Raw genomic sequence first — 27,488 nt, forward strand, 5'->3', positions numbered from 1 at the left:
CCAGGATACCCTGTCCACTTGGACAGCTATCCCTAGCAACTCGGTCATGGTAAGCCAAGCCAGAGTGTGGATGGCCAGGTGCACAGAGAATTCTCTGTTCACTCTCTGGCGTTAACTGGGGCAGGCAGTTCTGATTTGACATCACTCAATGTCTGTTCCACCTCTTCTAAGTATGGTGCTCATATTACCAGAGTTTGGGTGTTTCTGCATGACTTTCATCAGTGAAGTCTAACTTAGGACATTTCTCAAACTCTTCTCTGAGGAAGAGTAAGCCACAAGATGTTGCTAGTGTTGCTGGAGAAAGGTTCCTCACTCAAACAATCTTTGGAAATATAGCATACAATATCGCAACACGCATCTGTATGTTAAGATCTTGGGGGTGGTCTGCAGGAAAGAAATATTCAATAATTTCACTTCTTTCATAGAATACTATTAACAGTTTAAGGATATAATTTTCCATAGAACACAACTGGTACAGTGCTGTCCTAGACTGAAGAATTGCATGTCAGTCAAATTTGCTTTAAAGACAGCCCAGGACTAAATAAAATCAAGGGGAGGTAGTAGTAGAATCTTCTTGGCAGATTCTGCTTTCAGCTTTTTAATTTCTTAGATGACGAATATACTGATAGTATCCTAAATTTACAGGGAAAAAGTCTGCCTGCTTCGCTGTGACTGCAGAAACAAAATGAATAACCTTCACAGTCACTCTTTTTGACCTACGCATCTCATCTGGGCTGGAGAAAATAAGAAGCAGTCACCTCCGTCAGGAGAAAGGCAGACAAGAGCAGATGCAGAAGAGATCAAGGCATTTGATAGTGAATTTGATGAGCAGCCATATTTGCTGAGAGCACAGAGGTACCACGTGCAGGCTAGCTTCCAGCAGACAGTGGGTGACCTGCTTCATTGTACAGCCTTCCTGTGATGCATCACGGGCCTGTCCATTTGGGGAACACCCAGAACCTAGCATTGTGCCTCCACTGAGTAGACACTTCAAAATATTTATTAAAGGAAGGAAGAGTGGGAGGAAGGAAACAAATTGAGGTTTGGAGATGCTCACTTGCCTAACATCACACCTCTGATGAGCAGGAGAGCCAAGACTTAAATGCCAAATAGCTTAGCTCCCCCATGACTCGCTGACTGCCAAGATTTTGGTTAGCTAGCACACAACCAGCTTCAAGGGGCTGGCTTGAGGTTCTGGCCACACGTGCTCTGTATGTTAGCTTTGGCATTATTATTACTTGTGCAATCACAATTGCTGTTTTGACACAGCACTTTTAGTGGGGGTGGGGGGTGGTGCTTGATACTGACAGATAAAATTTAGTGAGCACTTACTACGTGTCACTTACTGCACTGAGACCATGACACAGCTCATTCCCCATGACCATCGTAGAAGTCAGTGCAATCGCAAACCCATTTTATAGATGCAGAAACTGAGGAGCAGAGAGATTAGATGACAACCTCTAACTAAGTGGTGGAGTCATGATTTGAATGGAGTCAGCTATTCTAGCTGTAGTGTGTGTGCTCAGTCATGTCTGACTCTTTGAGACCTCATGAACTGAGGCCCAACAGGCTTCTCTGTCCATGAAAATTTCCAGGCAAGAATACTGGAATGAGTAGTCATCTCTAACTTCCAGGGGATCTTCTGTGACCCAGGAACTGAACCTTCATTTCCTGTGTCTTCTGCATTGGTAGGCGGATTCTTTACCACAGTGCCACCTGGGAAGCCGGAACTGAGGCAGTTTGACTGCCCAAATTCCTGTTTTTAACCTCTTGTCTACATCTATTCCATCTGGCCAATTACAGACATCCCAAGAGGAGGAAAAGACAGGCAGGTACCACACACAGCTGGATAATTATATCTGCTTTATTAATTTAATCCTTAAAGATGTTTACATAGGTCTAAGCACATCACCAATACCAACTCATTTGATCCTCAAAATACAGTAAAACTGTATGAAAGTGAAAGTTGCTCAGTCGTGTCCAACTCTTTGCGACCCCAAGGATTATATAGTTCATGGAATTCTCCAGGTCAGAATACTGGAGTGGGTAGCCTTTTCCTTCTCCAGGAGATCTTCCCAACCCAGGGATCGAACCCAGGTTTCCAGCATTGCAGGATGATTCTTTACCAGCTGAGCCACCAGGGCAGCCCAAGAATACTGGAGCGGGCAGCCTATCCCTTCTCCAGAGGATCTTCCCAACCCAGGAATCAAACTGGGGTCTCCTGCATTGCAGGCGGATTCTTTACCAACTGACCTATCAAAACAGCATGAGGCTGCTACTATTATTTCCATTTCATAGATGAGAAAACCAAGGCACCGAGAGCTTAGTAACTTGCCCAAAGTCACACAGCAAATGGCAGAGCTGGGACTCAAACCCAGGCAGTCTGCTCCCTAGTCCTTATGCTTAACCCCTACAGGATGCGGCCCAAAGGGAACAGGCAGGCACCTCATTTAAAGGTGAAATACCCTCCCAAGACCAGTGGCTAAAATCATCTCCAAGCTCCTACTCAGAGCCATCTGCAGTCCTGGAAGTTAAACGGGGGTCAGGGAGCTTGAAAGACTTAACTGCTGATCAATTTAGATTTCCTGGCTGAAAGACTTTCTGCTCATCCTACTGGAAATTAATAGCCAATTGTTTCTTTGCATTCTTGTGGGAGGGTAAGCCCTTCTCCCTGGGCCCTGGCTGTTTCTGGAACAGTAAGCACTCAGCCAGCATCAGCCAGGTAAAGGCTGGGAAGTGAAGAAACCAAGTCTCCTTTGTTGAAGCTGGCAGCTTACTCCACTGGTCTAGGAGCTGGGGCCCCTCCTCCTGACTTTGCAGGAAAGCTGCCCCTGTCGTGGGTCAGTTCAGCGCCCTTCTGCGCCTCTAACAGAGGGAGTCAGAGGAAGGAAAGGAGGTTGTTAGGAGAAGGGGCACAAGGTCTTCAAAGGAAGCATGAGAAGCAGCAACCACAGCATCTGTAAAAGTGACCCTGCACTATTAATAGGATCCCGCCTAGCACAGTAAGTCTACCCCAGCCTTGCTGGATGGAGGTGAGCTCAGGGACGCGGTGGGAGTGACCTCTGTCTGGGCACACGGCAGGGACTCAGTGAATATACACTGAACATCTTGTAACATGAATATAACTGAACAGCCCCTTGAAACACTGGGTTTTACTTTTTCCTGGTCCCTGGTCACCTCCTTATTCTGCTGCCAGTGTGACTAGAGGAATACGATAAGCTGGCTGGATCCCAGCTTCATCTCCATCTACGCTTTCTTTTCATTTGCCTTGCAATGCGCCAAGTCACCCTGAGCTGCCTGCATTCTTGGAAAGGTGGGACTGCATTTAGATCAAGGGTCCAGGCAATGAAGACGAACTAGATTTCAGGGCTTGTCCAGCAGTGCAGCGCTGTGAAGTTGGGCATATCACTTAACCCCTCTGGGCCTGGAGTGCCTGTTCTCCCTTATAAAATACCACTTCCCCCTCCAGGCGCCAGGTCAGGATTGTCCCTTTTCTCCACCCCAGGCGGCCTGCCCAGCACTTTGCACACCCTCCCTTGCATCCGCCCTGGGCACCCTGCCCTGCACACCCTCCCTTGTAGCATTTGCGTCAGTGCCTTACAGAGATCAGTTCACCTGTTCTCTGCTCACAACTCAGGAAATCAGTGATGCCGGGTAATTTATTTTCGAATCACCAAACCTAGGCCATGCCTGGGATACAATCATGCATGATTGGTCATTCAGTCCTCTTCTGAGTCTTTGCAAGACCATGGAGCTCACCAGGCTCCTCTGTCCATGGGATTCTCCAGGCAAGAATACTGGAGTGGGTTGCCATTTCCTCCTCCAGGGGAATCTTCCTGACCCAGGGATTGAACCCGCATCTCCTGCTTGGCAGGTGGATTCGTTACCACTGAGCCATCTGTGAAGTCCCCTGGGATATAATAGAGGCTTAGGAAAAGCTGTTATGGAAGAGTATAAATGAAGAAAGAAACACAGATGGAGAGAGAAAGGGACTCATCTCTGATGACCCCTTAAAAACAGCAGGTATGGTTTGAGAAGTTCTAGAAAAAAATGTCCTTACCCTGAAAATATCTGTTTTGCTTGCCCAGATTCTAAGATTTCCTACTTGGAAGACTTGTTCCTGGGGGTGAAGATACTGTCTCCTCTTGTTTCTTTTCCAAGGATAATGTGTTCAATTATTATCAGCCAAGCACCCGAGCGTTCCATCACAAGATGGATTTCCAAAAGTGGGGAAAGCACATCAGTGCTTTGGTGCTAAAAGTGGAGGAAATGGGGCCTTAAAAAGGGAAGGGAGGGATCAGTGACCTAAAAAACTGTCCATCTAGTGAGTCAGAGTCATAAGAATGAGAACATGCAATTCTCATTCCCACCCTGCCCTGCCTACCCGGTTCTCCCTTGCGTCAGTCACTCAGAAGTCCTCTTCTCAGACTCCAGCTGGTGCCTGCTTCCTTGCATGCAAGACCGGAAACCCTAGTGATTGCTGCACTGCTTTGGTCTGATGGAATATCCGTTTTCTCCTCCTTTCTTGTTTTTTTTTTTTTTCTTCTTATTCTTCTCCTTCCTTTTCCTCTTCCTCTTCTCTGCTTCCTTTTTTCTTCTTCTATCTTCTCTCCCTCCTTTCTTTTTCCCTTGTAAGATATGTATACCATTCGCTATGACTTCAGCCCTGTGAGTCTGGACTAGGTAAGGGAAGACCCTCTCATCAACTAATGCTCCAGAAAGTCAAGGGACCTCAGAAGTCACTCACCCAACTCTCTGCCTCATGCCCGAATCCTCTCCAGCACCCACTCCAGAAGTGGCTTCTGGTTGGACCCTTTCAGGGTCGAGATGCTCACTGCCTCTCAGGGCAGCTGTTCTATTCTGGGAAGCTCCCATGGCTAGAAGGAAACCAGAATCTGCCACTCTGAAGCTTATCCAAAGAAAGAAAAACAAGTAGAAACAAGTGATTTGTGTTTGATGACATGTTGGGAAATTGTGAAGAAGTTCAAGGGTAAAGAAAAGGTTATGTCTGTCTCATCTTTAAATAGAGGCAGATTTCTTAAAATTTTATTTTATTGAAGTATGGTTGATTTACAGGTTTCCCTGGTAGCTCAGCTGGAAAAGAATCCACCTGCAATGCAGGAGACCCCAGTTTGATTTCTGGGTCAAGAAGATCTCCTGGAGAAGGGATAGGCTACCCACTCCAGGTAGCCTATTATTATATTCTTCCCTGGTGGCTTAGAGTGTAAAGTGTCTGCCTTCAATGTGGGAGACCCGGGTTCAATCCCTGGGTCGGGAAGATCCCCTGGAGAAGGAAATGGCAACCCACTCCAGTTTTCTTGCCTGGAAAATCTCATGGATGGAGGAGCCTGTTAGGCTACAGTCCATGGGGTTGCAAAGAGTCGGACATGACTGAGCAACTTCACTTCCTGTGGTTTATCACAGGATATTAAATATAGCTCCTTGTGCTATACAATAGGACCTTGTTGTTTATCCAGCCTGTGTGTTGGGTTGGCCAAAAAGTTCATTTGGGTTTTCCTATAAGATACTATGGAAAAACCTGAACAAACCTTTTGGCCAGCCCAATATAATAGTCTGCATCTGCTAATCCCAAACTCCCATCCACCCACCCCCTTGGTAGCCCCAAGTCTGTTCTCTATGTCTGGGAGTCTGTTTCTGTTTCATAGGTTCATTTGTGTCATATTTTAGATTCCTAGACATAGTTTTACCTACATAAGTGTACAAGTGTGATGGTTAAATTTATGTGTCATCCTGACTGGGCTAAGGCGTGCCTAGCCAACGGGTAAAACTTTATATCTGAGTGTGTCTGTGAAGGTCTTCTGGAAGAGATCTGCATCTGAACAGGAACCCTGAGTAAAGAAGATCGCCCTCTCCAATGTGGTGGTCTCTTCCAAACCACTGAGGGTATGAATGGACCGAAAAGGCAGAAGAAGGGCCAATTTTCCTTCTTCTCCTGCCCCTGGACATCGGTGCTCCTGGCTCTCGGGCCTTCAGACTCGGGCTGAGTTACACCACTGGCTTTCCTGGGTCTCCAGCCTCTTGGCTTGCTTCTGTTGTCATCTGGGCCAATTCCTATGATAAATCTCCATTTACGTATATAACCTCTCCTGTTGGCTATGGTTCTCTGGATAACCGTGACCAGTGTAAGTATAAACAAGCACACTGTATCTTTTGGTCACATTCCTTCAATGATTTCTTTCCTGTAAGAGAAAAAGTAAATACCTATAAAGCCTTGAATAGCTTTTAGACAGCCTTAAATAGCTTTCAGACTTTTTGGACTCAGAATCACTTTATACTCTTAAAACTTATGGATGATCCTCAGAATTTTTGGTTTTTGTGAGTTGTGTCTATTGATATTTAATATGCATGCATGCTCAGTCACTTCAGTCATGTCTGATTCTTTGCGATCCTATGGACCTTGGCCCACCAGGCTCCTCTGTCCATGGCATTCTCCAGGCAAGAATACTGGAGTGGGTTGCCATGTCCTCCTCCAGGGGATCTTCCTGATCCAGGAATTGAACCCATGTCTCCTGAATCTCCTGCATTGCAGGCAGATTCCTTACCCAGTGAGCCAGCTGGGAAGCCCAATATTTAATATAGTAAAAGATAAAACTGAGGAAAATCTAAATAGCTATTTATTGAGTCACTTAAAAACCATTTTAAAAAAGATATTTCATGTTAACAAAATTAAAATACATTTATGAAAACTGTTTTCCAAAAGCAAAATATATATGGTGAGCTGAGTGGCATTGTTTTTCAAATCTGCTGCTCTCTTTAACATCTGACTTCAGAGTAAATAGCTGGAGTCTCATATCTGCCTCTGCATTCGATCTGATGCAGTAGAGCTCCAATTCATATAGCCTCTGGAAAGCTCCACAGTGTACATACTTGTGTGAGAAAGTTAGTGGAAAAGGCAAATAATATAGTAAAATTATCATCATCATCACTATTATAAGATAGTTCTGAACTCATGGATTCCATGGAAGGGTTTCAAGCAACTAAGACCAGCTACATAATTTGCAGGCAAAAGGGAGAAGTCTCTTGTTCAAAAGTTATTTACAATTTCAAGACAGCCACAACACAGCCTTAAACGGAGCAGCCCTTCGGAGCAGGGGGCCCTTTGTGACAGGACCTGAGGGCAACTTCAAAGGTCCCTGGACCACACTTTGAGAGTTGCTACTGCAGAATACTGCCTGCATCTTGCATCAGATCGCTGACTTAGGGCCATGAGTATACACCAAAATGCTACAGAGGTAGCAGTCTCCTTCTCTGTGTGTGTGTGTGTGTGGTTTGAGCTGCTGGATCACCAGGCATAAGGGTTTTTGATCAATAACACATCCATAGCAAGATAGAAGTATCACTTGTGCAGGTTTCCCCCTGGGTGCCTTCCACATAACCCAGCCTTTTACACAAATACACACACACACATACACACCTCTAGCTAAAAGGTTGCACCCCTTGTGTTCCAAATGGCTGCACACTAGATATTCATCATGGTTTCCTGTTTTGTGTTTTTATTGTGGTTACGGGCTTCTATCAGCCAAGCTGATATCTGTGGTCCCCATTTTCCTGTTTGGTACCTAACACATAGTGGGCACTCTATGCTTTTGCTGAGCTGTATTTTACAGTTCTGGTGGTTGGGGGGAAATTCTACTTAATAAATGCTGTTAACAACTGATGGTTGGCAAGATAAATACACCGATTGCCCCTCCTTCCCGAGAACCAGGCTCTTGGGGCGATAAAAAACCCCATGACTAATGGGTGGACTTGCGCATTTGAATGACAGAGGCACAGCATTTTCTAGCAACAAGTTGGCAATATTTCTTGATGTTCCTGAGGCTAAGATAAGTACATAGTTAATAAAGGAGCGAAGTTTTTATAACGTTTAGAAGGATGCCCTTAGAATCCTGGTAACAAATAAGTCAATTTCAATGAACATAATGTGTGTGCACGGGCAAAGTCACTTCAGTCGTGTCCAAGTCTTTGCAACCCCATGGACCATAGCCCACCAGGCTCCTCTGTCCATGAGATTCTCCAGGTAAGAATACTCGAGGGGGTTGCCATGCTCTCCTTCAGGAGATCTGACCGACCCAGAGAGTGAGCCCACATCTCTTGTGTCTCCTGCATTGGCAGGAGGGTTCTTTACCACTAGCGCCACCTGGGAAGCCCAATGAACGTTATACACATTTATAAATATAATACAGAGCAGTTTACAATTCTGGTCAAATCACCTCTCTCTCCAGCACAGAAGAAAGGGACTGTGACCTCTCTCTCACTCAGACAAAAATGGCACAATAGAGGTATTAATCCTCCACCTAAAATAAGACCTTCTTCTACTCATATTAAAAGGTAGTACTGCTGCAAGTTCAAAGGACCCAGGATCTTGAATTCAAATCCCCACCTTACAGGATGGGGAAATGGAGACTCAGAGACAAGAAGTGACTTTTTTAAAGAATTCTTCTTACAGTTGTATGTCTTTATTTTTGGCTGTGCCGGGTCTTCACTGCTCCTTCGAGTCCCTGGTTGTGGTGAGCAGGGGCTGCTTTCCAGTTGCGGTGTGCAGGCGTCTCACTGCCGTGGCCTCTCGGGTCGCGGAGCACGGGCTCTAGGGCACACAGGCCCAGGAGCTGCAGCTCGAGGGCTCAGTGCCTGGCGATCCTGGGCTCAGACTCAGTAGTTGTGGGATGCAGGCTTAGTTGCTCTGAGGCATGTGGGATTCTTCTGGATCAGGGATTGGACCTCTGTCTTCTGCACTGGCCAGCAGATTCTTTGCCACGGAGTCATCAGGGAAGCCTAACAAATGACTTTTTTGCCCAAGATCACAGAGCTGCTTATTAGCAGCCGTGGGACATACACCCAACTCTCCAAATAGTTAGATAACGGATCATACACACCAGGGCTTTTAGGACAGTGTGGGTCCAGATTACTGAAAATTTAACCACTGCTTCATCTAGGATCATTAACAAGTAAAGCCCAAAACATTTCTTCCAAACACAGCTGGACATCAAACCCTCCACTAATGCCCTGAGCACCATCCCTTCCCTGACATTCATTTGAAACACCTTCCCTCCATTTTCAGCATCTTTATCCTCTTCTCTTCCATCAGTCCCCTTTCCTTTCCTCCAACATGCATTCGTTGCTTTGGGGAGAAGAGAAAGACAGCCTTCCCATGGCTAGCTGCTCCTTGTAGCTGTAAGTCTATTTCTTTCTGGGTTGTTACTGCCAAGCCCCTGGAAGTGATCTATAATCGGGGCCTCCCTTTTCTCACCTCCCTTGACTCCCTTAGCCCTTGCAGTCTGGCAGTCATCCCAGCGCTTTACAGAAACCACCCACTCAAGGGTCAATGATGTGCTTGTCCTAAATCAAATGGCTTTGACTTGGTCATAATTCTCCTTGACGTCAGTGACTGTGCTTCCCTAATAGTGATAGTCATCGTGATATACAAAGCTTTTATACTTCAAAAGCAGGTCAGGTCTTAAAAACCCATTTGTAAGTTCAGTAATTAAAAGGACTTTGGAACCAGACTGCCTACTTCATCTCTTGCTTGCACAACTGACTAGCTGGATCCCCTTGTGTCTCAGCTAAACTGGAAACGTAACAGCACCCAGCTCACAGAGTTGGGGTGAAAGTCCTCGAGATAGATTTAGAACACTGTCTGGCACATATTACATGCTCAGTAAGCATGAGTTGCTGTTGTTAGTATAATATTTGTAAGTCTAAGAAGATTGAGATGAGTTTAAGCTTGCAATGTCCGTTCACATATCCACCAGATGGAAGGGTTAATTGGCACTCTGACATTCTTGTTTCTCTTTGCTGCTCTCATACATCTCTCAGGCATATTTCTTTAAAATAGATCAGTTTGGAAATCTAGAGAGGCAATTGACAGTCCATGCCCAGACGGTCTCCATAAGTATCTTAGCAGACTATAGGATCCATACCCCAGTCACCCTAGGTTCTTTCTAATGAGGAACAGCTTCAAATGAGCTTTAAATTCGTGGATCACCCATAGCTTGCAATAGAAATCTCCTAGTGGCACGTTCCACTTTCTGCGAACAGGAATGTATAAGCCCTTGCATTTTCCAAAGCCTAGCCTACTCCTAAATTTGCATGAGGCTTCTAGGGTTGACACTCTGCTCTGGCCTCCTAGTAGCGATTTTTTTTTCCACTCTGTTTTTCTTTTTTTTTCCTTGCCTCAGTTTTCTTGATAACTGTAGAATACATGAGTTCAGCATTTTCCAAATATAATACGATGCCCTCTTCATTTGACATGATGATGATATGATGATGACGAAGATGGAAGAAATTTCTTGAGCGCTTATTATGTGCCCACCTCAGTTCTCAGCACTTGATAGGCATCATTGTCCCATGTTCTCACTTCACCTCAAATGCACATGCACAATTCTTTTTCTCACTTTCAGTTTAAAAAAATGACCTCTACTTTCATTTCCATTATGAGCAAATCTCTCAGTAACATGCTCAATGCTCTCCCTGCTTTTGTGCATACAGGAAATTAAAGATTTAGTAATAAATCATAAGACACCTCAAAACAAAGCAACATGCAACTAACAAGCCATACGTAAAGGACAATCAAAAGGCTGAAGCTGAAGCAACTAACCCAGTGACTCCCTCCTGTCTTTGGTGGCAGTGGATATGTCATGTCCAGAGCTTACCTTTGTTCCTAAGTATAAAATAAGCTGAAAAATGATTAGAGACGCTTCAATAGGACTGTTGAGTGTTTACCAGGTCCCAGGCTCTGTACTCAGAGCTTTAGAAGCATTATCTTCTTGAATCTTCAAAACAGTCATGAACTGAATATTGTTAATGTCTCCATTCTACAGATAAGGAAACTGAGGTTAAGAAGGTTATTTGCCCAAGTCATATTAGGCCAAGATTCAGACACAGGTGCATCTGCCTTCAAAGTCTACGTTCTCAGCAGCTCAATTCCTATGCTGACTTCTGCAGCAGTATGTTCTCCAAGTTTTCCCAGAGACAGAAAAAGATATGTGACTGCCAATGTCCTTTCTGCCTTCTCTCTTTTCTCCCATCCCCCTCGGGACCAGAGGAGAGCATTCACTTTCCCCTTATCACTAACATCGATGGGAAACATTTTAAAGTCATCTCATTCACCCCTGTGTGTCTAAAACCTTGCCTAACTCCTGGCATATAGTACACAGACAGTATATACTGGTCTGGATAAATGAACAAAATACATTTCTAAAGGTGTTGAAAAAAAAAGTAATCACTGTATTCTCAAGGAATGATCTTAGAGCTTCAGTTTTTAAGAGTTTATGAGTTTGGGCCCATGCAATGATGGAGCTCAGGGTAAGCATGTTGACGGAAGGCACCAGTTCTCAAACTCGGGTGATTTTTTACCCCCACAGCCACCATGCCAGGGACATTTAGCAGAGTGGGAAACATTTTTAATCCTCATGACTGGGGGTGGGGGAGGGATGCCATGTCACCCAGTGGCAAGGATGCCATTAAACGCCCTCTAGTACACAGGAAAAGTCACCAAAACAAAGAGCTATCTGGTCCAAATGTCAATAGTGCTGAGGCTGAGAAACCAGCATAAGGGTTTGTTCTTTCTGAAGCTGGAGTCCTGGAGGCTGCGGTGGGGCAGGGACGTATAAGCCCTCTGTTTATCTGAGTGCCAAGTACCATAATCCAGGGTCACCCTCTTATTTGAATGGAAGGAATGGGGAAAAGGAACAGCTTGAGGATCCAGAGATGTAACTCCTGGTCCGGAAACCTACAACTAACATGATTTAGTGCTACGGAAAAGGGCTGGGCTCAACTTTTCGTCTGTTAAAAGGGTGTGGATAGAGGGGACCCCTTTTAGTTCTTAAATCCCCTAGTTTTAACAAATTTTGAAAGCTGAACTCTTCTTTCTTTCTGTTAATTTATCTTCCTGATTTCACATCCAATCCCAAGTCAAGTTTTATGTTTGCTTTTAAGACAGTCCTGCACATGCCTCTTTTCAGTCCTCTGCACCACCTCTTCCCCACCACACACACTCACTTCTACCCGGTCCTCACTGTTACCGCTTGGATTACAGGATGAAATTCCTAATCGCGTTCCTTCTCTCCAGGCTAAACCCTTGGGAGATACAGGAGCTCAACCTGGATGCCCCGTATCCCCTGATATGTGACATAAGGCATCTTTTCTCCCCTCTTCATTCTCTCTCCTCCTTCCCTGAAGAACAGCCAATGCTTCAGAATACCTCTTCATGGAAGTTTCCCTCAAGTCAGCAGAATTGCCTTTTTTTGCTCACACTCTAGTAATCCTTTCTGTCTAAAAGCAGGGCATACATTTCTCCTGAGAAAGTGCCCTCCTGGTACCAGGAAGAAAAGAACATTCTTATTACCGGAGATGGGGAGTTGAGATGGAAATGAACTTGCACAAATAAACATTATTCAAATAACCCTTATCTTCCATTAGTTTCCCCTATATATTTCCTATTCACTTTCCCACAGTTTACCACCCTAGAAGCCCAATCCCCTTTCCTTTGTCTAATCACTTCTCCACAATTTATCTCCGTTTGTTAAACTGGTATCCAAGCCCCCAGAGATTCCTACTTCTTTCACACACAAATACTGACATCAAATAAAATGTGTATGCTTTGCTCCTGTTACTGTGTCATCTGTCAGCTTAAGTCACAGTCCTGACTCGGAATGTAAGAGGGTAGAGGAAAAGTTTTTCCTCCTCTGAAAATGCAAAATTATTAAAAGACTACTGTGCTGTGCTAAGTCACTTTAGTCGTGTCCGACTCTTTGTGATCCCCATGAACTATAACCCGCCAGGCTGCCCTGTCCATGGGGTTTCCAGCAAGAATACTGGAGTGGGTTGCCATTTCCTCCTCCAGGGGATCTTCCCAACACAGGGATCAAACCAGCGTCTTAGTTCTCCTGCATCGGCAGGCAGGTTCTTTACCACTAGCACCACCTGGGAAGCCCCACTGCTACTTCCACACGATGAGCACATTTACGGGCATTGTCCATTGTTCCAATGGCAGGGGTGTGAGGAGTGGACTCATCTTTGTTTAGAAAAACATGGTGATGAGTCTTTAGCTATAAAAAGTTACCCAATTCAGATTATAATGAAGAAGCGGAAATAAAGGAAGCTAAAAGTGTCCTCCAGAATAAAGTAACAAGAATTCTCCATTCTTCCCTTGAAGTCTGAGCCACAGAGATATTGGAAAGGCTTGGGAATTATATAACAGAAGAAAATGAAAGCAGTTCATCAGGATAAGGGCGACTGGGGGACCCAGCAACATAGAAACTAACCAGATCAACAACAGAGATGACCTAGATACTATAGTAGTTATTTAATAACTGATTATCTACTGCTTACCATGTGCCAGGGGCTTCCCAGGTGGTGCTAGTGGTAAAGAACCTGCCTGCCAAAGCAGGAGATGTAAGAGATGCAGGTTCCACCCCTGGGTCAGGAAGATCCCCTGGAGGAGGGAATGTCAACCCTCTCCAGGACTCTTGCCTGGAGAATCCCATGGACAGAGGAGTCTGGTGGGCTATGGTCCATAGGGCCATAAAGAGTCGGACATGACCAAGGGGACTTAGCAGGCACACACCATGTGTCAGGCATGGTTCTAAGCACCTTACAAGTATTCAGTCACGGAATCCTCACAACAATCCCATTGGTATTATTTATTATCACTATTTTATAGACGAGGCCGCCGAGGCAGAGAAGTTAAGTGACTTACTTCCCACTCCACAGCTGGTAGGGGTATAGCTGGGGTTTGAACCTGGGCAGTCTGACTCGAAGATCTGTTCTTTTAAATGACTGTATTGCAGATGCATGCATTTGCTCTGAAATGTAATTCTGATAGCTCAGAAAAAATCTGGGAAGTTAAACTGGGAGAGAACAAAATCTGTTCTCTTTAGCCTGGGAGCTCAGTGGTGCAGAGAGCTGACACCCCCAGCAGTAGTGAAGATGGACTAGAGGTGACGGAGGAAAAGCAGGTGGCAGGACGTCAAAGCCAGAGATGGTGTTGGGCTGTGTCTTTTGCTGACTCCTCTGTAGGGAAGGCTGGAGAAGGAAATGTCAAGCCACTCCAGTGTTCTCGCCTGGAGAATCCCATGGACCCAGGAGCCTGGTGGGCTACAAGTCCATGGAGTCGCAAAGAGTCAGACGCGACTGAGTGACTAGGCAACCTGTAGGGAAGTGTAGGTCTCACAGTCCTTTTTCTGGTTAATAAAGGACAGAGTGAGCCCAGTTCCATCTGGACCACCCCAAGATGTCTTAGGCCGAGTTCAAAAAATGATAGGCTTTTTAAAAGTGATAAGCTCAATTTGCCATCCAGGAGAAGATGAAGGAAGCTGTATCCCCCCACCCCCACCCCAACACACACACACACACACACACACACACTCTCTCACACACACACACACACACACACACATACTCACGCCAACTCCCACCAGGACCGGCTTGTTCCCTCCTCACCTCTCTCTGCCTCAGGAGCAGGCGCTGGAGAGCTCCCGGGAGGGTGTCGCGGTTTGGGGGGCGGGACAGGAGGCCCGGGCTGTAGAGTGTGGGCATCACGGGATTCCGGAGAAAGAACAGAAGGCCCCTTGCCTTCCTTCCCCAGAACAATCGACCAGAAGGAAGTCGGGACACTCAGCGCTTGGATTTTCCCCGCAGGAAACCCGGGCCCTGCAGGGCCTCCCGCCTCCCCTCCCCCACCGCCCGGTACAGCTCCACGTGAGCGCCGGGCTCTTTGGCTAAACAGAAAGGGCGGGGTACAATCCGTAATTTGTTTTGTTGTCTATTTTAACCTTGTTGCTTCTAGAAATAACAGTTTCTTAAATATAAATTCATCAGAGAGGGGTACTAAATAATACTACATATTTACTCCGAACCTACTGGGTGCTGATACTGAGCACAAATAGGAAGGAGTCAGCCTCTTCATATATGGATACTTGGGTGGTACTTCATTTCTCGTGGAGAAGGAAATGGCAGCCCACTCCAGTATTCTTGCCTGGAGAATCCCATGGACAGAGGAGCCTGGCGGGCTACAGTCCACAGGGTCACAAAGAGTTGGACGCGACTGAGCGACTTCACTTTCTTTCTTTCTTTCATTACTCGAGCTACTTAACCACTTTCCTGAACTTCATGTTTCCTCAGTCGGGTGGGAACACGGATACATTCCTTAGAGAGGTGCTGTGATATTACATTTAAATTCTGTGTGAAGCCACCGTATCTGACACACAGCAATCTCCTTGAATTTAGCATCAGTGATTAGTTTTTAATTCATCTCTTATTTATAGTTATTCACTTGAAAATACATAAGACAAAGCCCCTGATCTCCAAGATCTCCCTTTTGGGTGTGACACATCCATTCAACTACCAGCCCACACCAGCAAGGTAGACACAATGCCCAGACGTATTGAAAACGGAGGTACTGTGTGGTCAGAAGAAGCAAGATTTTAATTGGTTGAAGGAGGAGCAGGATTTGGGTACCCATGTCACCTTTCATTTGCATCCTGCCTTTAACACTCCCGGTGTAAAAGGGTCTTTCATACCTCATCTGCCTGAATAGATGGGGACAACAGGTGCCAAGAAGTCTTTTATAGGTGAGAAAACAGCTCCAGGGAAAGAATACAACCAAGAATACAGACAAAGAATACAGCCAAGACCAGTCTAATTTTTGTCAAAGATTGGGAGGCGAAAAGTTAACCAAAAGTTAACACAGTCAAGAGTAAACCAAAAGTCATCTGGCAGTTGTGTAACAACCCCAATGATGACTGTCATGACAGCAAACTATTAACATCTACTAAGCACTTATTCATTGTGCCAGGAGTCACAGAAAGTGCTAAATGTGTGCTGGCTCATTTGGTTCTCATAATAAGTCTATGAAATACGGGGTGGTATTATTATTAATTTTCTCTCCCTTACACAGGAAAAATTAAGGCTTCCAGAGGTTCAGAAACTTGGCCCAAGGTTGCTGGGCCAGCTGTTCCCCAGGTCTGTCCATCCCAGAGCTCAGGCCCTGAGCTCAGGCCCATAGAAGTTCTGCTGAGACCAGCTTATAGACTATTTTAGACAGGGGCCATGTAAGGATCACCTAGTCTGATCCCATCCAGTACCCCCGGTGGCTGGACTGTTCCCTGCTTAGCAGGAGGTGATGGGTCGCCGTGGTTCAGGCAGAGACTCTGAGGCTCCATGAGTGGACCGGTCTCCTCTCCACATCCACCCCCACACCTGCTCTCTCTGCTTCAGGCTCAACAGACTGCTCCTCTCACAGGAACTCCCTAGACCTTCACCTTCCCAGCCTTTGTCCTCAGCGATCACCGAGCTTGCCCACGTGTGTCTTACATCCCTGCACCCCAGGCTAGAAAGAGAGCCCTGACTTGACCGGTACAAAGAAGAGTGAGACTGACCCTCTATCATAAAATCATGCTTTTGTAAGCAGCTTTTGCAGGAAAGAGCTCTCAGCAGGAGGCACCCTTCTGTCTTGTCACCAACTTTAATCTGTGCACCCACATGCTCTACTCACCTCCAGTCCTAGCACCCCTTTCAGACCTTTTGATCACACAGTAGGTAATTAATAGGTGACCAGATCTCTTCCCCTGCTCCCCCGTCAGTAATCTCCTGAACAAACTCTGTAAACAAGAAACCTTTTAAAGAAAAAATCCCAAGAAATCAACAAGCCTGCACACAGTAGTTGGATCTGAGCTCCAACTCAATGATTAACTGAAATTGTTTCCTTTTTTTCCCTTTAAAAACTTTCATGACCAAGCAGAATCATTGGAGATGGTTTTAGGGGGACACAGTATACCATCTCCTCAGATTGCTGGCATTTTGATTCAAAGCAACTTTCCTTTCTGCCAACATTTCCGCGCCCCCCCCCGCCGCCCCATTGAGTTTTGAGCCGTGAGCAGCCAGCTGGACCTGATTTGGTAATACTTTCATTATCATTGTCTCAAACTGAGTACTTTTTTTTTTTCTGGTTTTTGGTTTTGTTTGTTGGTTGGTTTACTAATTACTGATTTCTCTGCAGCTTGTGGCTAACTAAAACTTCTTTCAATCAAGTCACAACTGTCTCACTATACAGACAAAGGCACTCCTGTACAACTGAGAATTCCCAGTGCTTTGTTATGTCGTTTGGGGAATTCAAACAGAAATTACAAAAAAGCGATGCATATGTTCCATCTCAAATCACACAAAACAGAAATGAATAAAGAAAAGTGAATAACCTCCTTGCTCCCCATCCTACCTTTTTTCTCCTCAAGGTACCCAATATTAACAGCTTGGACCTATCTTTATAAAATATATACACACTATTCAAGGGGGATCGAACCCAGGTCTCTCACATTGTGGGCAGATTCTTTACCAGCTAAGCCGCTAGGGAAGCCCAAGAATACTGGAGTGGGTGGACTATCCCCTCTCCAGTGAATCTTCCTGACCCAGGAATCAAACCAAGGTCTCATCCATTGCAGACAGATTCTTTACCAGCTGAGCTACCAGGGAAGCCCCCAAAAGATCACACTCTAAGCCATATGTCAGAAAACTATGGTCTGCAGGCTAATCTGATCCACTACCTGCTTTTGTAAATAAAGTTTTATTAGAACACAGCTGAGTCTATTCATTTACACATTGTGTATAGTTGCTTTTGCACTACAATGGCAGGGCTTAAAATATTTGCTATTTAGCCTGTTTCAGAAAACGTTTGCCCATTTCTGCCCTATATGTGACATTCCAATCCATATTGTCACAAAGTATCACGACCACCTCTTAGGTCACACCACAGGATCTAAGATTCTTTTTAAAGCTATTTAGTGTTTCATAATATGGATGAATTATAACTTATTCTATGATTTCGCTATTTGTGATACTATGATATAATAAATATATGGACTTCCTGGTGGCTCAGACAGTAAAGAATCTGCTTGCAGTGCAGGAGACCTGGGTTCAGTCCCTGGGTTGAGAAGATCCCCTGGAGAAAGGAATGGCTACCCACTCCAGTATTCTTGCCTGGAGAATGCCATGGACAGAGGAACCTGGTGGGCTACAGCCATGGAGTCGCAAAGAGTCTGACATGACTGAGCTACTAACACAACAACAAGAAATATATATTTCTTCTTTCTCTCTGGTTCATGGCACAAGCTTCCTAAAACCCTAGTAGTTTCCCATGTAATAGGAGTGAGAGGAGTCTTGTTATTCATTATAAACCCCTGTCAACCAAAGCTGAGTTATTGCTAATAAGGTGACCCTTGGTGCTTCCCTAGGTTGTTTCAGGATGGGGATTGGTTGCCAGAGGAACCAACCATTTGATTAGAGGGACCCCCATCACTCCCCCTACTTCCAGGGAGGAGAGGGGGAGAAATCTGGGGATTGTGTTAATCACCAATGACTAGAGATTTAATTAATCGTGTCTTATGTAATGGAAATATGGAGGGCTTTGAAGAGCATCCTGTTGGAAGGGTGAAAGTGAAAGTGAAAGTCACTGAGTCGTGTCTGACTCTGCGACCCCATGGCTGGAAGGGGGGCACACCTCAAACTGCACAGGGACAGAACCTCCTGTGTTCAGGATCCTTCCAGACCTCACTCTAAATACCTCTTCATCTGGCTGTTCATTGGCATCCTTTATAATATCCTTTGCAATAAACTGGTAATAGTAAGTAAAGTGTTTCCCCAGGTCCTGTGAGCCCTTATAGCAAAGCAAATTATCAAACCCAAGGAGAAGATCCTAGAAACTCCCAATTTGTAGCTAGGTCAGACAGAAGCCTGAGTAACCTGGAAACCCACTGCTTTTGATTGAGTACATCTGAAATGAGGCAGGCAATTTTGTGCAACTGAGCCCTTAACCTGTGGGGCTGGACTAACTTGGGGTAATTAGTGTCAAAATTGAATTGATTTGTAGGACATCCAGTTGCTGTCCACAGAGGACTAGAGAACTGCTTGGTGTGGAAAACCCACACATTCAGGATCAAATACAGAATGTGGGTAAAAATACGGATCATATCAGTTGTACTCTTGATGGACCCTCAGATTGTTCACAAGTTTCTTCAGCTGTAATCAATACTGTAACAAATGTTTATTTTTAGAATTACTGTATGATACAGCAATCTCACTCCTGAACATATATATATATCCAAATAAAGCTACAGTTCAAAAAGATATATGCACCCCTATGTTCATAGCAGCACTATTCACAATAGCCAAGGCATGGAAAAAGCCTAAATGTTCATCGATGGATGAATGGATAAAGAAGATATGGTGTATATATATATATATACATATACACATATACATATATACACACACACACACACAATGAAATACTACTCTGCCATAAAAATGAACAAAGTAATATCATTTGCAGCAACATGGATGCAACTAGAGAGTATCACATTAAGTGAATTGTCAGAGAAACACAAATACCATATGATATCACTTAATGAAATACCTAAAATATGACACAAATGAACCCATGTATGAGACAGAAAGAGACTCATAGACATAGGGAACAGACTTGTGGTTGTTAAGGGTGTGTGGGCTGGGGGAGGGATGGAGTGGCAGGTTGGGATTAGCACATGTAATTGATTACATATAGAATGGATAAATAGCAAGGTCCTACTGTATGGTACATTCAATATTATATGATAAACCATAATGAAAGAGAATATAAAAGAAAGAATATAAAAAAAAGAAAGAATATATATATATATATGTATAATTCAATCATGTTGCTATACAGCAATGGGGCATCCCGGGTAACTCAGCTGGTAAACAATCTGCCTGAAATACGGGAGACCTGAGTTCAGTCCCTGGATTGGAAAGATCCCCTGGAGGAGGGCATGGAAACCCACTCTAGTATTCTTGCCTGGAGAATCCCCATGGACAGAGGAGCCTGGCGGGCTACAGTTCATGGGGTCACAGAGTCGGACATGACTTAGGGACAAAGCACGTACAGCAATAATTAAGATTGCAAATCAGCTATACATCAATAAAAAATTAAATGAAAAAAAATTAATTATTTTAAAGATTTCCCAGAAGAAATGGGATATAATAAAGAGATTCATAGGGCTCAAATATGAAGCTCCCACTGTGCCAATAAGCCTCTTCAAGCAGCAGTTCTAGTCAGCCTTGGGCGTCGCCAGGCTCCCACAGGAGGAATTAAACTTTTAGAAAAGAGAGTACATCTCCAAGCGGAAATTTTGCCTTGATAGATTCACCTGGCTGCAGCCCAGCTTTCTGTTGTGCCGAAGAGCTTACCCCTGAGCATTCAGTTTCTGCCACTTGAGCCACCCACACCTCCTGCTAAGCCCTCCATCACCCAGGAGTTAGGCTGGGGGACCCTGTTGTTCCATCCAGGCAGGGTTTTCTGCCAATTGTGGGGAAGGAGGTGCCTCTGAAATAGGGCAGAAGGAGTTCAGCTCTGAAGAGAGAATACCTTTGATCCTAGAGATGGAGGGAATGTATACAGATTACTTGTTTCTCATTTTCTGAGGGTCATATACTCCTGAAAGCTATAGATCTTTCCCCCCAGAAAAAAACGTGCTTATTTTTCTGTAAGCATTAGTTGCTTAGTTGTGTCCAACTCTTTATGATCCCATGGGCTGTAGTCCACCAGGCTCCTCTGTCCACAGAATTCTCCAGGCAAGAATACTGAAGCGGGTTGCCATTCCCTTCTCCAGGGAATCTTCCCAACCCAGGTTTTGAACCTGGGTCTCTTGCATTGCAAGCAGATTCTTTACCATCTGAGCCACCAGGCAGATTCTGCACAAATTCAGAGTATGCACAAACCTCCTGAAGATGTTATCTAAGGCACATGGTCCTCAGGTCAGCAACCCAGCTCCAGGTACGCTGCAATCACGTTCCTTCCTGAGGCTCACCCAGCCCTTGGCATGGATTTGACACAGCGTATTTTTCTGTGATTCATTAACGCTTCCCTTCCTCCCATCAATGACCTTGTGCGAGGTCTTCCTCAGGCTGCATGTCATGTGCCTCCTTCTTCCTCCAGCTATCCTGTTTGGAAAGATAAACCCACTTCCTAGCCCTCAGAAAGCTCTCGCTGGGCACAGAAGGCCATCATCAATGCCACCGACCAACACTATTTTTTCCTGCTGTTGCTATTACCCTGACCTGCTTTCCTAGCCTCGGGTGCAAACCCACACTGGAAAGACTTTTCTCTCTAGCCTTTTGCCATCTGGATCTGTCTTCTGGAATCTTCCTGAAAGCTGTAAATCTTTCAAGTAAATTAGATTTTCCTCTCTGGCCTCTGCTTGTAAATATGATGACATTGTAGTTGCTAAATTTTTTAAAGGAAGTTTGGCCAAAAAAGAAAAAAATGCTAAAAAAAAAAAATGTCAAATTCAAATGGTCAAGAAGGATTTCTGTTGGTATTCGTGCTGCCCCCTGCTGGTTAGAAAAGAAGCGCTAAGTAACGCTGACTACTTGGTCAGTTGATTCTTGCTCAAAATCCTCACCGTTTTACTTTATCTTGATTTTTAAATGGAGTCCTACAAAGTAATACTGATCTTTGTTATTTACAAAGGCAGGGTACATAGGTATCTATTTTAATACCTCATAATGTCCATTAAATGTTCTTGCCCTTCGGTCCAGAAATTTCCTTTCCAGGAATCTGCCCTGAAGAAATAGAAATGTAAGCAAGGGATTACCTTCAGGGCTAGCCATCTTGTTACTGACGGTAGTAAAATATAGAACAAGGTTAAATGTCTAATAACAGATGGTATAACACAGCCATAGGGTGAAATATTATGTTCACCTTAAAATGATGTTAATGGAAAATTTTTAATAATATGAAGAAATGTTCATAACATGTCAAGTAAACAGGACACAGAATGATAAGCAATGTACAATCACAACTCAATTTGCATTAAAAAAGAAATCTGGAAGTAATATATCAAAGCTTAATCCAGCTTTCTCTGAGTAGTGGAATTAGGCTATTTAATACATTCATATGTTTTCCAGTTTTCCTGAGTGTGTGATATTGTAAAATCAAGAAAAAAATCATAAAACATTTCTGCATGGTGTAAGGAACATGGACTTTAGAATCAAATAACCTAGATTTATATCCTGACTCTGTGTCCTTGGAGTGATTCACTCTCTCCAGATTTGTTTCTTCAACATTAAGTGGGGTATATAATAGTATCTGCATATCAGAATTATTGTGAGACCTGAGTTTGCAGAACAAACCTTACTAAACAATCCTTATCTTTTATTAGTTTCTCTCATACCTTCCCCAAACTTACCACCACTAGAAGCCAAAACTGCTTTCCCTTTGTCTTACCTGTCTGGCCACTTCTCCACAATATATCACCCTTTATTAAAATAGTATATGAGCTCAAAGGTCTAGCCTCTTTGAGGAGTTCTCACCTCTTTGTGAGGCCCTCCAAGTGCATACAAAATAACTTTTTTTTTCCTGTTCATCTTTTGGTCAGTTTAATTCACAGATCTAGGTACTAAACCTAAAAGGATAGAGGAAAACTTCTTTTTTCTCTTCCTTACACTATCAACATTTGCAAACTTCTATCAGTGAGCAGGAATGATGCAGTTCCTATAAACTGTGCTGCATGTTTAGTTGAAGTCCCTTATAGCTGTCTTTTTAGGTACTCAGACCAGCTACCATCTTGCATTGAAAGGATCACCAAGGGAGTTGAAACAGTATTTCAGAGATAGGGCTGTAAAACCCTTATAGTCAGTCTCAGACAATGAAGAAAATCTTCAAATAGATAGACAGCCACTTAGGGTAAAGGGGCCTTTCCAGTGGCAACGGTAAACCATCGGCCTGCCAGTGCAGGAGAACTAGGAGATGCGGGTTCGATTGCTGGGTCAAGAAGATCCCCTGGAGGAGGAAATGGCAACCCACCCCAGTATTCTTGCCTGGAGAATCCCATGGACAGAGGAGCCCGGGGGGCTGCCGTTCATGGGGAGTGGGCATCATAAGAGTCGCACATGACTGAGTGCACACACATGCATTTAGGGGTGAAGACTTGAAGTCTTACATATTTTTCACACCAGGGTAGGAATATTAATAATAAAACACTGTTACCAATTTATGAATCTTGAATACCACTCAATAACAGAAGTTGAGAGCTCCTTTCTAACATCCATTATGCTTATCAACACCCTACTAATTTCACCAGTGAAAATCTATTTTTGATACTTGATACTTAGTTTGCTCATTTTGGTGTCTCTCAGAGGTAAGCAGATGCCTGATTAGAATGGTTGCTGCCCCAGGGTGTCACTGCAAATGTGCGTGCGTCCTCTGTCACTCAGTCATGTCTGACTCTACCACCCCCTGAACTGTAGCCTGCCAGGATCCTCTGTCCATGGAGTTTTCCAGAAAAGATCACTGGAGTGGGGTGCCATCTCCTACTCCAGAGATTGAACCCGTGTCTCCTGTGTCTCCTGCACTGGTAAGCAGATTCTTTACCACTGAGCCACCTGGGAAGCCTGTCACTTCAAATAAGTATATAGAAATATCACAGGACCTAAGCTGCCGTGTTTTAGAGTAAATCACACAGATAACACCTATAAAGCAATAAAGGCCCTGAAACAGGTAAGCATACCAGATTATGTGATTAGTAAGTCTGACGCAGAAATTCCAGGTTGTTCCATATTCTGAACTTTGAACTGCTTCCATATACTTCCTTACAGGTTTTGAACTATAAAACTGGAAAGAGGAAATCTCATTTAAAATAGAATCAGGATGCCAGAAGGAAGCTCTCTTGCCTTCCTACTTCTTTCTCTCTGCAGATCCCAAACAGAAGGAGACTTGCCTTTCATCTCCAAGTGGAAGGTTACTACTTTGGAACCCCAGCAGGAGGAAGGAGGATTTTCTCCTTGCCTGGCAACAGCCTAGCCAATGAGAGATTGTGGCAACTCAGCCAGTGAAAAGTCACCACGCTTTGCACTCCCAGTTTCCTCCAGTGGACTCTTTATTTACATCAGGCTGTCCCAGCTTCTCCTTTTCCTCTGTGAAATAAGCGTCTTCTCTTTTGCTTCTCAGAATGTGCCTAGGGTTTTTGCTCAAGCATGCTTGTTCCAAATTGCAATTCTCTGCCATTCCTAAATAAACCCATTTTTGCTGATAAGCCCATTTTTTTGAAATAAACATAAAATTGGCTGTTTTATGTTTATAAAAAGTCAAACAGATTAAGTTTTTTTTTCCAATGAATTTCTATTTTCCCATTCTTTTCTGAAAAGTGGCTGTATTGAATGGGACAAGAAGCCTGGATGGTAAAGGTCTTCAGTCAGAATACCCAGAGGAGAGAGTCAGTGCTGATCCCCAGGTTCCTAGGGTCAAACAGTTTATCCCCCTACCCTCACCCACGCCAGGGCTCACTGCACCTCAAGAATCCCATTAGAAGGGCTGCTTTGGCATTCTGAGAGTTCTCCATTCAGTGTGGTTTTATCAGAGGAATTAAGCCAGAAAGCATGCAGCTCAGATAACAGGATTAATTAACATTCTTCTCATTCTGCAGACAACCGATCCGGGAGGAGTGCCTCTTGTGTCTTGCTGGTCCTACTGTGGTGGGCCTGGTGCAGGCCTGGAGCTGCCCAAGGCTGGTCTGGGATTTAAATGGCTCTGCTGAATCCTAGCCTTCTCTAGGAACCGCGAGTTGTGAACAAAACAAAACAAAACTCTCCTTTGTTCTCATGGGGCTTTCCCCCTCCTGTCGGCCCCACTGGTTTTCAGCTTTGTATTTCTAGGCTGGTGTCGCTATACGGAACCTGGCAGCTAATAATGATTGCAGCAATGAGAGCGGGCCCTAACATTTACGGAGCCTTCCCTGTGGACCCGCATGAGGTATTCATGAAATCCATGTGGAATGAGCCTTCACTAGAGGTCTCAGTCTCACCACCAGCCCACCTTGAGTCTGTGGCATCGTCCTAGGAGGCTTAATGGTAAAGAATCTGCCTGCCAATACAGGAGACAAGGGTTTGATGCTTGAGTCTGGAAGATCCCCTGGAAAAAGAAATGCAACCCACTCCAGTATTCTGGCCTGGGAAATGTCATGGATAGAGGAGCCTGGTGGGCTCCAGTCCCTGACGTCGCAAAGAGCTGGACATGACTGGGTGACTGAACACCCCCAACCCAGAAGATCTGCCTCCAGTATGGCATTTGTGAGCAATGGCTCCTCCACTGAAGATCGTAAGCAGAGATAAATATGCAGACTTGGACCAGCAGTGTTACCAGCTAGCGCTGACTTTAAATTTTTCCCAATAGGTACCTCCTCTCCCCACCATCCCCAAACTTCACTCTTCTTCCACCTTTCTCTTCATTTCTCCTCTTTTTCTTCCCCACCCTCAGCGTCTATAATTCTCTTGATTTTCCAGAGCTGTTAGGCACTAGTTCTCATTTTCAAAGCCCAGCTGACACTCAGGAAAGGAAAGCTAGCTTCCTCCCTGGAATCCAACTTCATGGCCTCAAGCACCTGTCTTGTGGACAAGGGGTCCTCAGCACGTTCCAGTGACTACCTTAGCTCGTATAATTCTCTTGACATTCTTGAGAGGGAAGATTCCTGGGGATCACTCCCATTTTGGACAAGAAACAGGCTCAGAGGTTAACTTGCGCATGGTCACAGCCAGATTCAGAATTAAGAAATCCAGACCTGTGAGGGGTCTTAATGGCTTGGCTTACTGTGACCATATGTCTCAGCCCTGGAGAGCCCCAGTTAAAGCCAGTGTTCTTCATGCTCCATGGTGCCCTAGTCTGGGAAGTTATGGTCACTCTAACTATGCCATAGGCTTGTCCATTTTTGCATCCGCAGCACCTGGCAGCCAGAAGTGCCCACTGAGTAGCTTCAGAGATGCTTCCTGGGTGGGTCTCGAGACGGACATCAACCATCTGAACCAGCCGTTCTTCCCCTGCCTCTGCCTCAAAGCCTTTGAAGAGGGCTCTTTTGCAAGCCTGTCAGGCAGCTAACCTAAGGAAATTAATTTCTCTCTGTGCTTCAGGCTCCATTCATCTCCCTGTGGATCCGCAGCACGGCGGGGCTCAGGCAGGCTGGGCGACCACGGCGGACACCTTCACAAAGGCTGAAGTCATTATATTTCATCCTCACCTCCCTCCCTGGGAGACAATCAGGATTGAGATGGATTACACTTGTTCATGAGCTAACGTTTCAAGTGAGAGTTGGATGGAGGCTTAATAGAATTAATTAATTCTCCGTGTTCCAAGAAGGGAGGGAAAAGGAGATACGGGAAAACTCTCCACCACAGCAGGCTCTTAGGTGGCCCCAAAGATCCTGGCAGGTGCTCACTGGTTTCTTTCTACGCCCTGATTTCCTTTGGGGCAAGGTTAGTTTTGTTCAGAGCAATGAGGAAAAGCAGCCTTTCCCTGATGGCTTGTTATTTGTATAGGAAATGAGCTCTGTGGGTTTGGATTTTCCATGTGTCGACTTTAGGCTGCACAGGGACCAGGTTCCCTCCCCGCTCCCCCCTCTCCCACTTCCCCCTTTGGAGCAGGGACAGAAATCTCAATTCCTAAAGTGAGAGACAGCAGGTGGTGTTTAAAAGCTAAGACTGCAGGGCTGGAATGCCTTGCTAAGAGGTCCAGCGCTGACACTACTTTTAGTATGGACCTTCGTGTTCTCATCTGTAGAATGGGGTCAGTAACAGTACCTCTTCCAAAGGTGACTGTGACAACGAAAGGTGAAGCCCTTAGTTCAGAGTCTGACATATAGTGCCACATACCTGTGCCATGTGCTGCTGGCTGGTAAGGAAAATTAATGTGGATAAAGGTGTCTGGGTAATAGGAAGGGGGATGCTATGCCAATTTAGACAGAAAGTGCTCCATCTGAACTAGACAGCCTGAACCTGTGGGCATATAGACCCAGTGTTGCCAAAATCTTCCAGTTTTTCAAAAGAAGCCCCCCGTCCAGACTTTGTGTGACATCTTCTAAGTTGTGAATGCTGATGATGAATTTAAAAAACATGAGATGCTGGGCTGCACAGGACAGTCAGTGGGTCTGATGCAGCTGGGGGCCTGCAGACGGCAGCCTCTGCTTACTCCATGCTGTCCCTGCAGAATGGAGGGGACCAGAGCCATGCAGCTTCCAGGAAATACGGAGGTGGATGAATTGCTTTTATTGCATCCAAAGTAGGATTTGACAATCAAAACGAAGGACAGGGGATGGGGCGAGCATCTGAGACTCAAATGGGCAGTGGTAGGTTGGCAGTGCCCAGCCCAGGGGCACTCAGTAGGGAAAAGGCATCCCAGTCTAGGCAAGCTTCCTGCTGGGACAGGGTGGCAGATAAAGTCCAGAATGTGGGTGGCTACTTACAGGATGTCACTAAATCTTCGAATCACCAGACTTACCTTACTTTCCAGTCACCATCTTAACACAGGACCAAGAGCCTGGCCTCAGGCATCAAGCTTTGTGGATTACATCCTGGCTCCAACCCACTTTTAGCTATGTGACTTTGAACAAGTAACTTTACTTCTCTGTGCCTCATTTTTATTTGCAAAATTACTGCATCCTGTAAATAGCCACTCA

General features: G+C 44.9%; 1 protein-coding gene across 9 annotated transcripts in view; it reads right to left on the reverse strand.

Moving 5' to 3' along the window:
* PRR5L (proline rich 5 like) overlaps nucleotides 1–27,488 on the reverse strand; it is a 160,501-nt gene that overhangs the window by 98,614 nt on the left and 34,399 nt on the right. Inside the window, exon 3 of one of the 9 annotated variants that reach the window (XM_070473164.1) lies at nucleotides 16,514–16,619. The exons of 7 other annotated variants lie outside the window; for them this stretch is intronic. The gene's annotated coding sequence lies outside the window, so the exon portion shown is untranslated. Of the gene's footprint in view, nucleotides 1–14,460; nucleotides 14,613–16,513; nucleotides 16,620–27,488 lie in introns of those variants that run through there. One more of the 9 variants, XM_070473167.1, reaches the window with a different exon arrangement.

The sequence above is a fragment of the Odocoileus virginianus genome, chromosome 10 (genome assembly GCF_023699985.2).
Source record: "Odocoileus virginianus isolate 20LAN1187 ecotype Illinois chromosome 10, Ovbor_1.2, whole genome shotgun sequence".
In the NCBI taxonomy this organism is placed as follows: domain Eukaryota; kingdom Metazoa; phylum Chordata; class Mammalia; order Artiodactyla; family Cervidae; genus Odocoileus; species Odocoileus virginianus.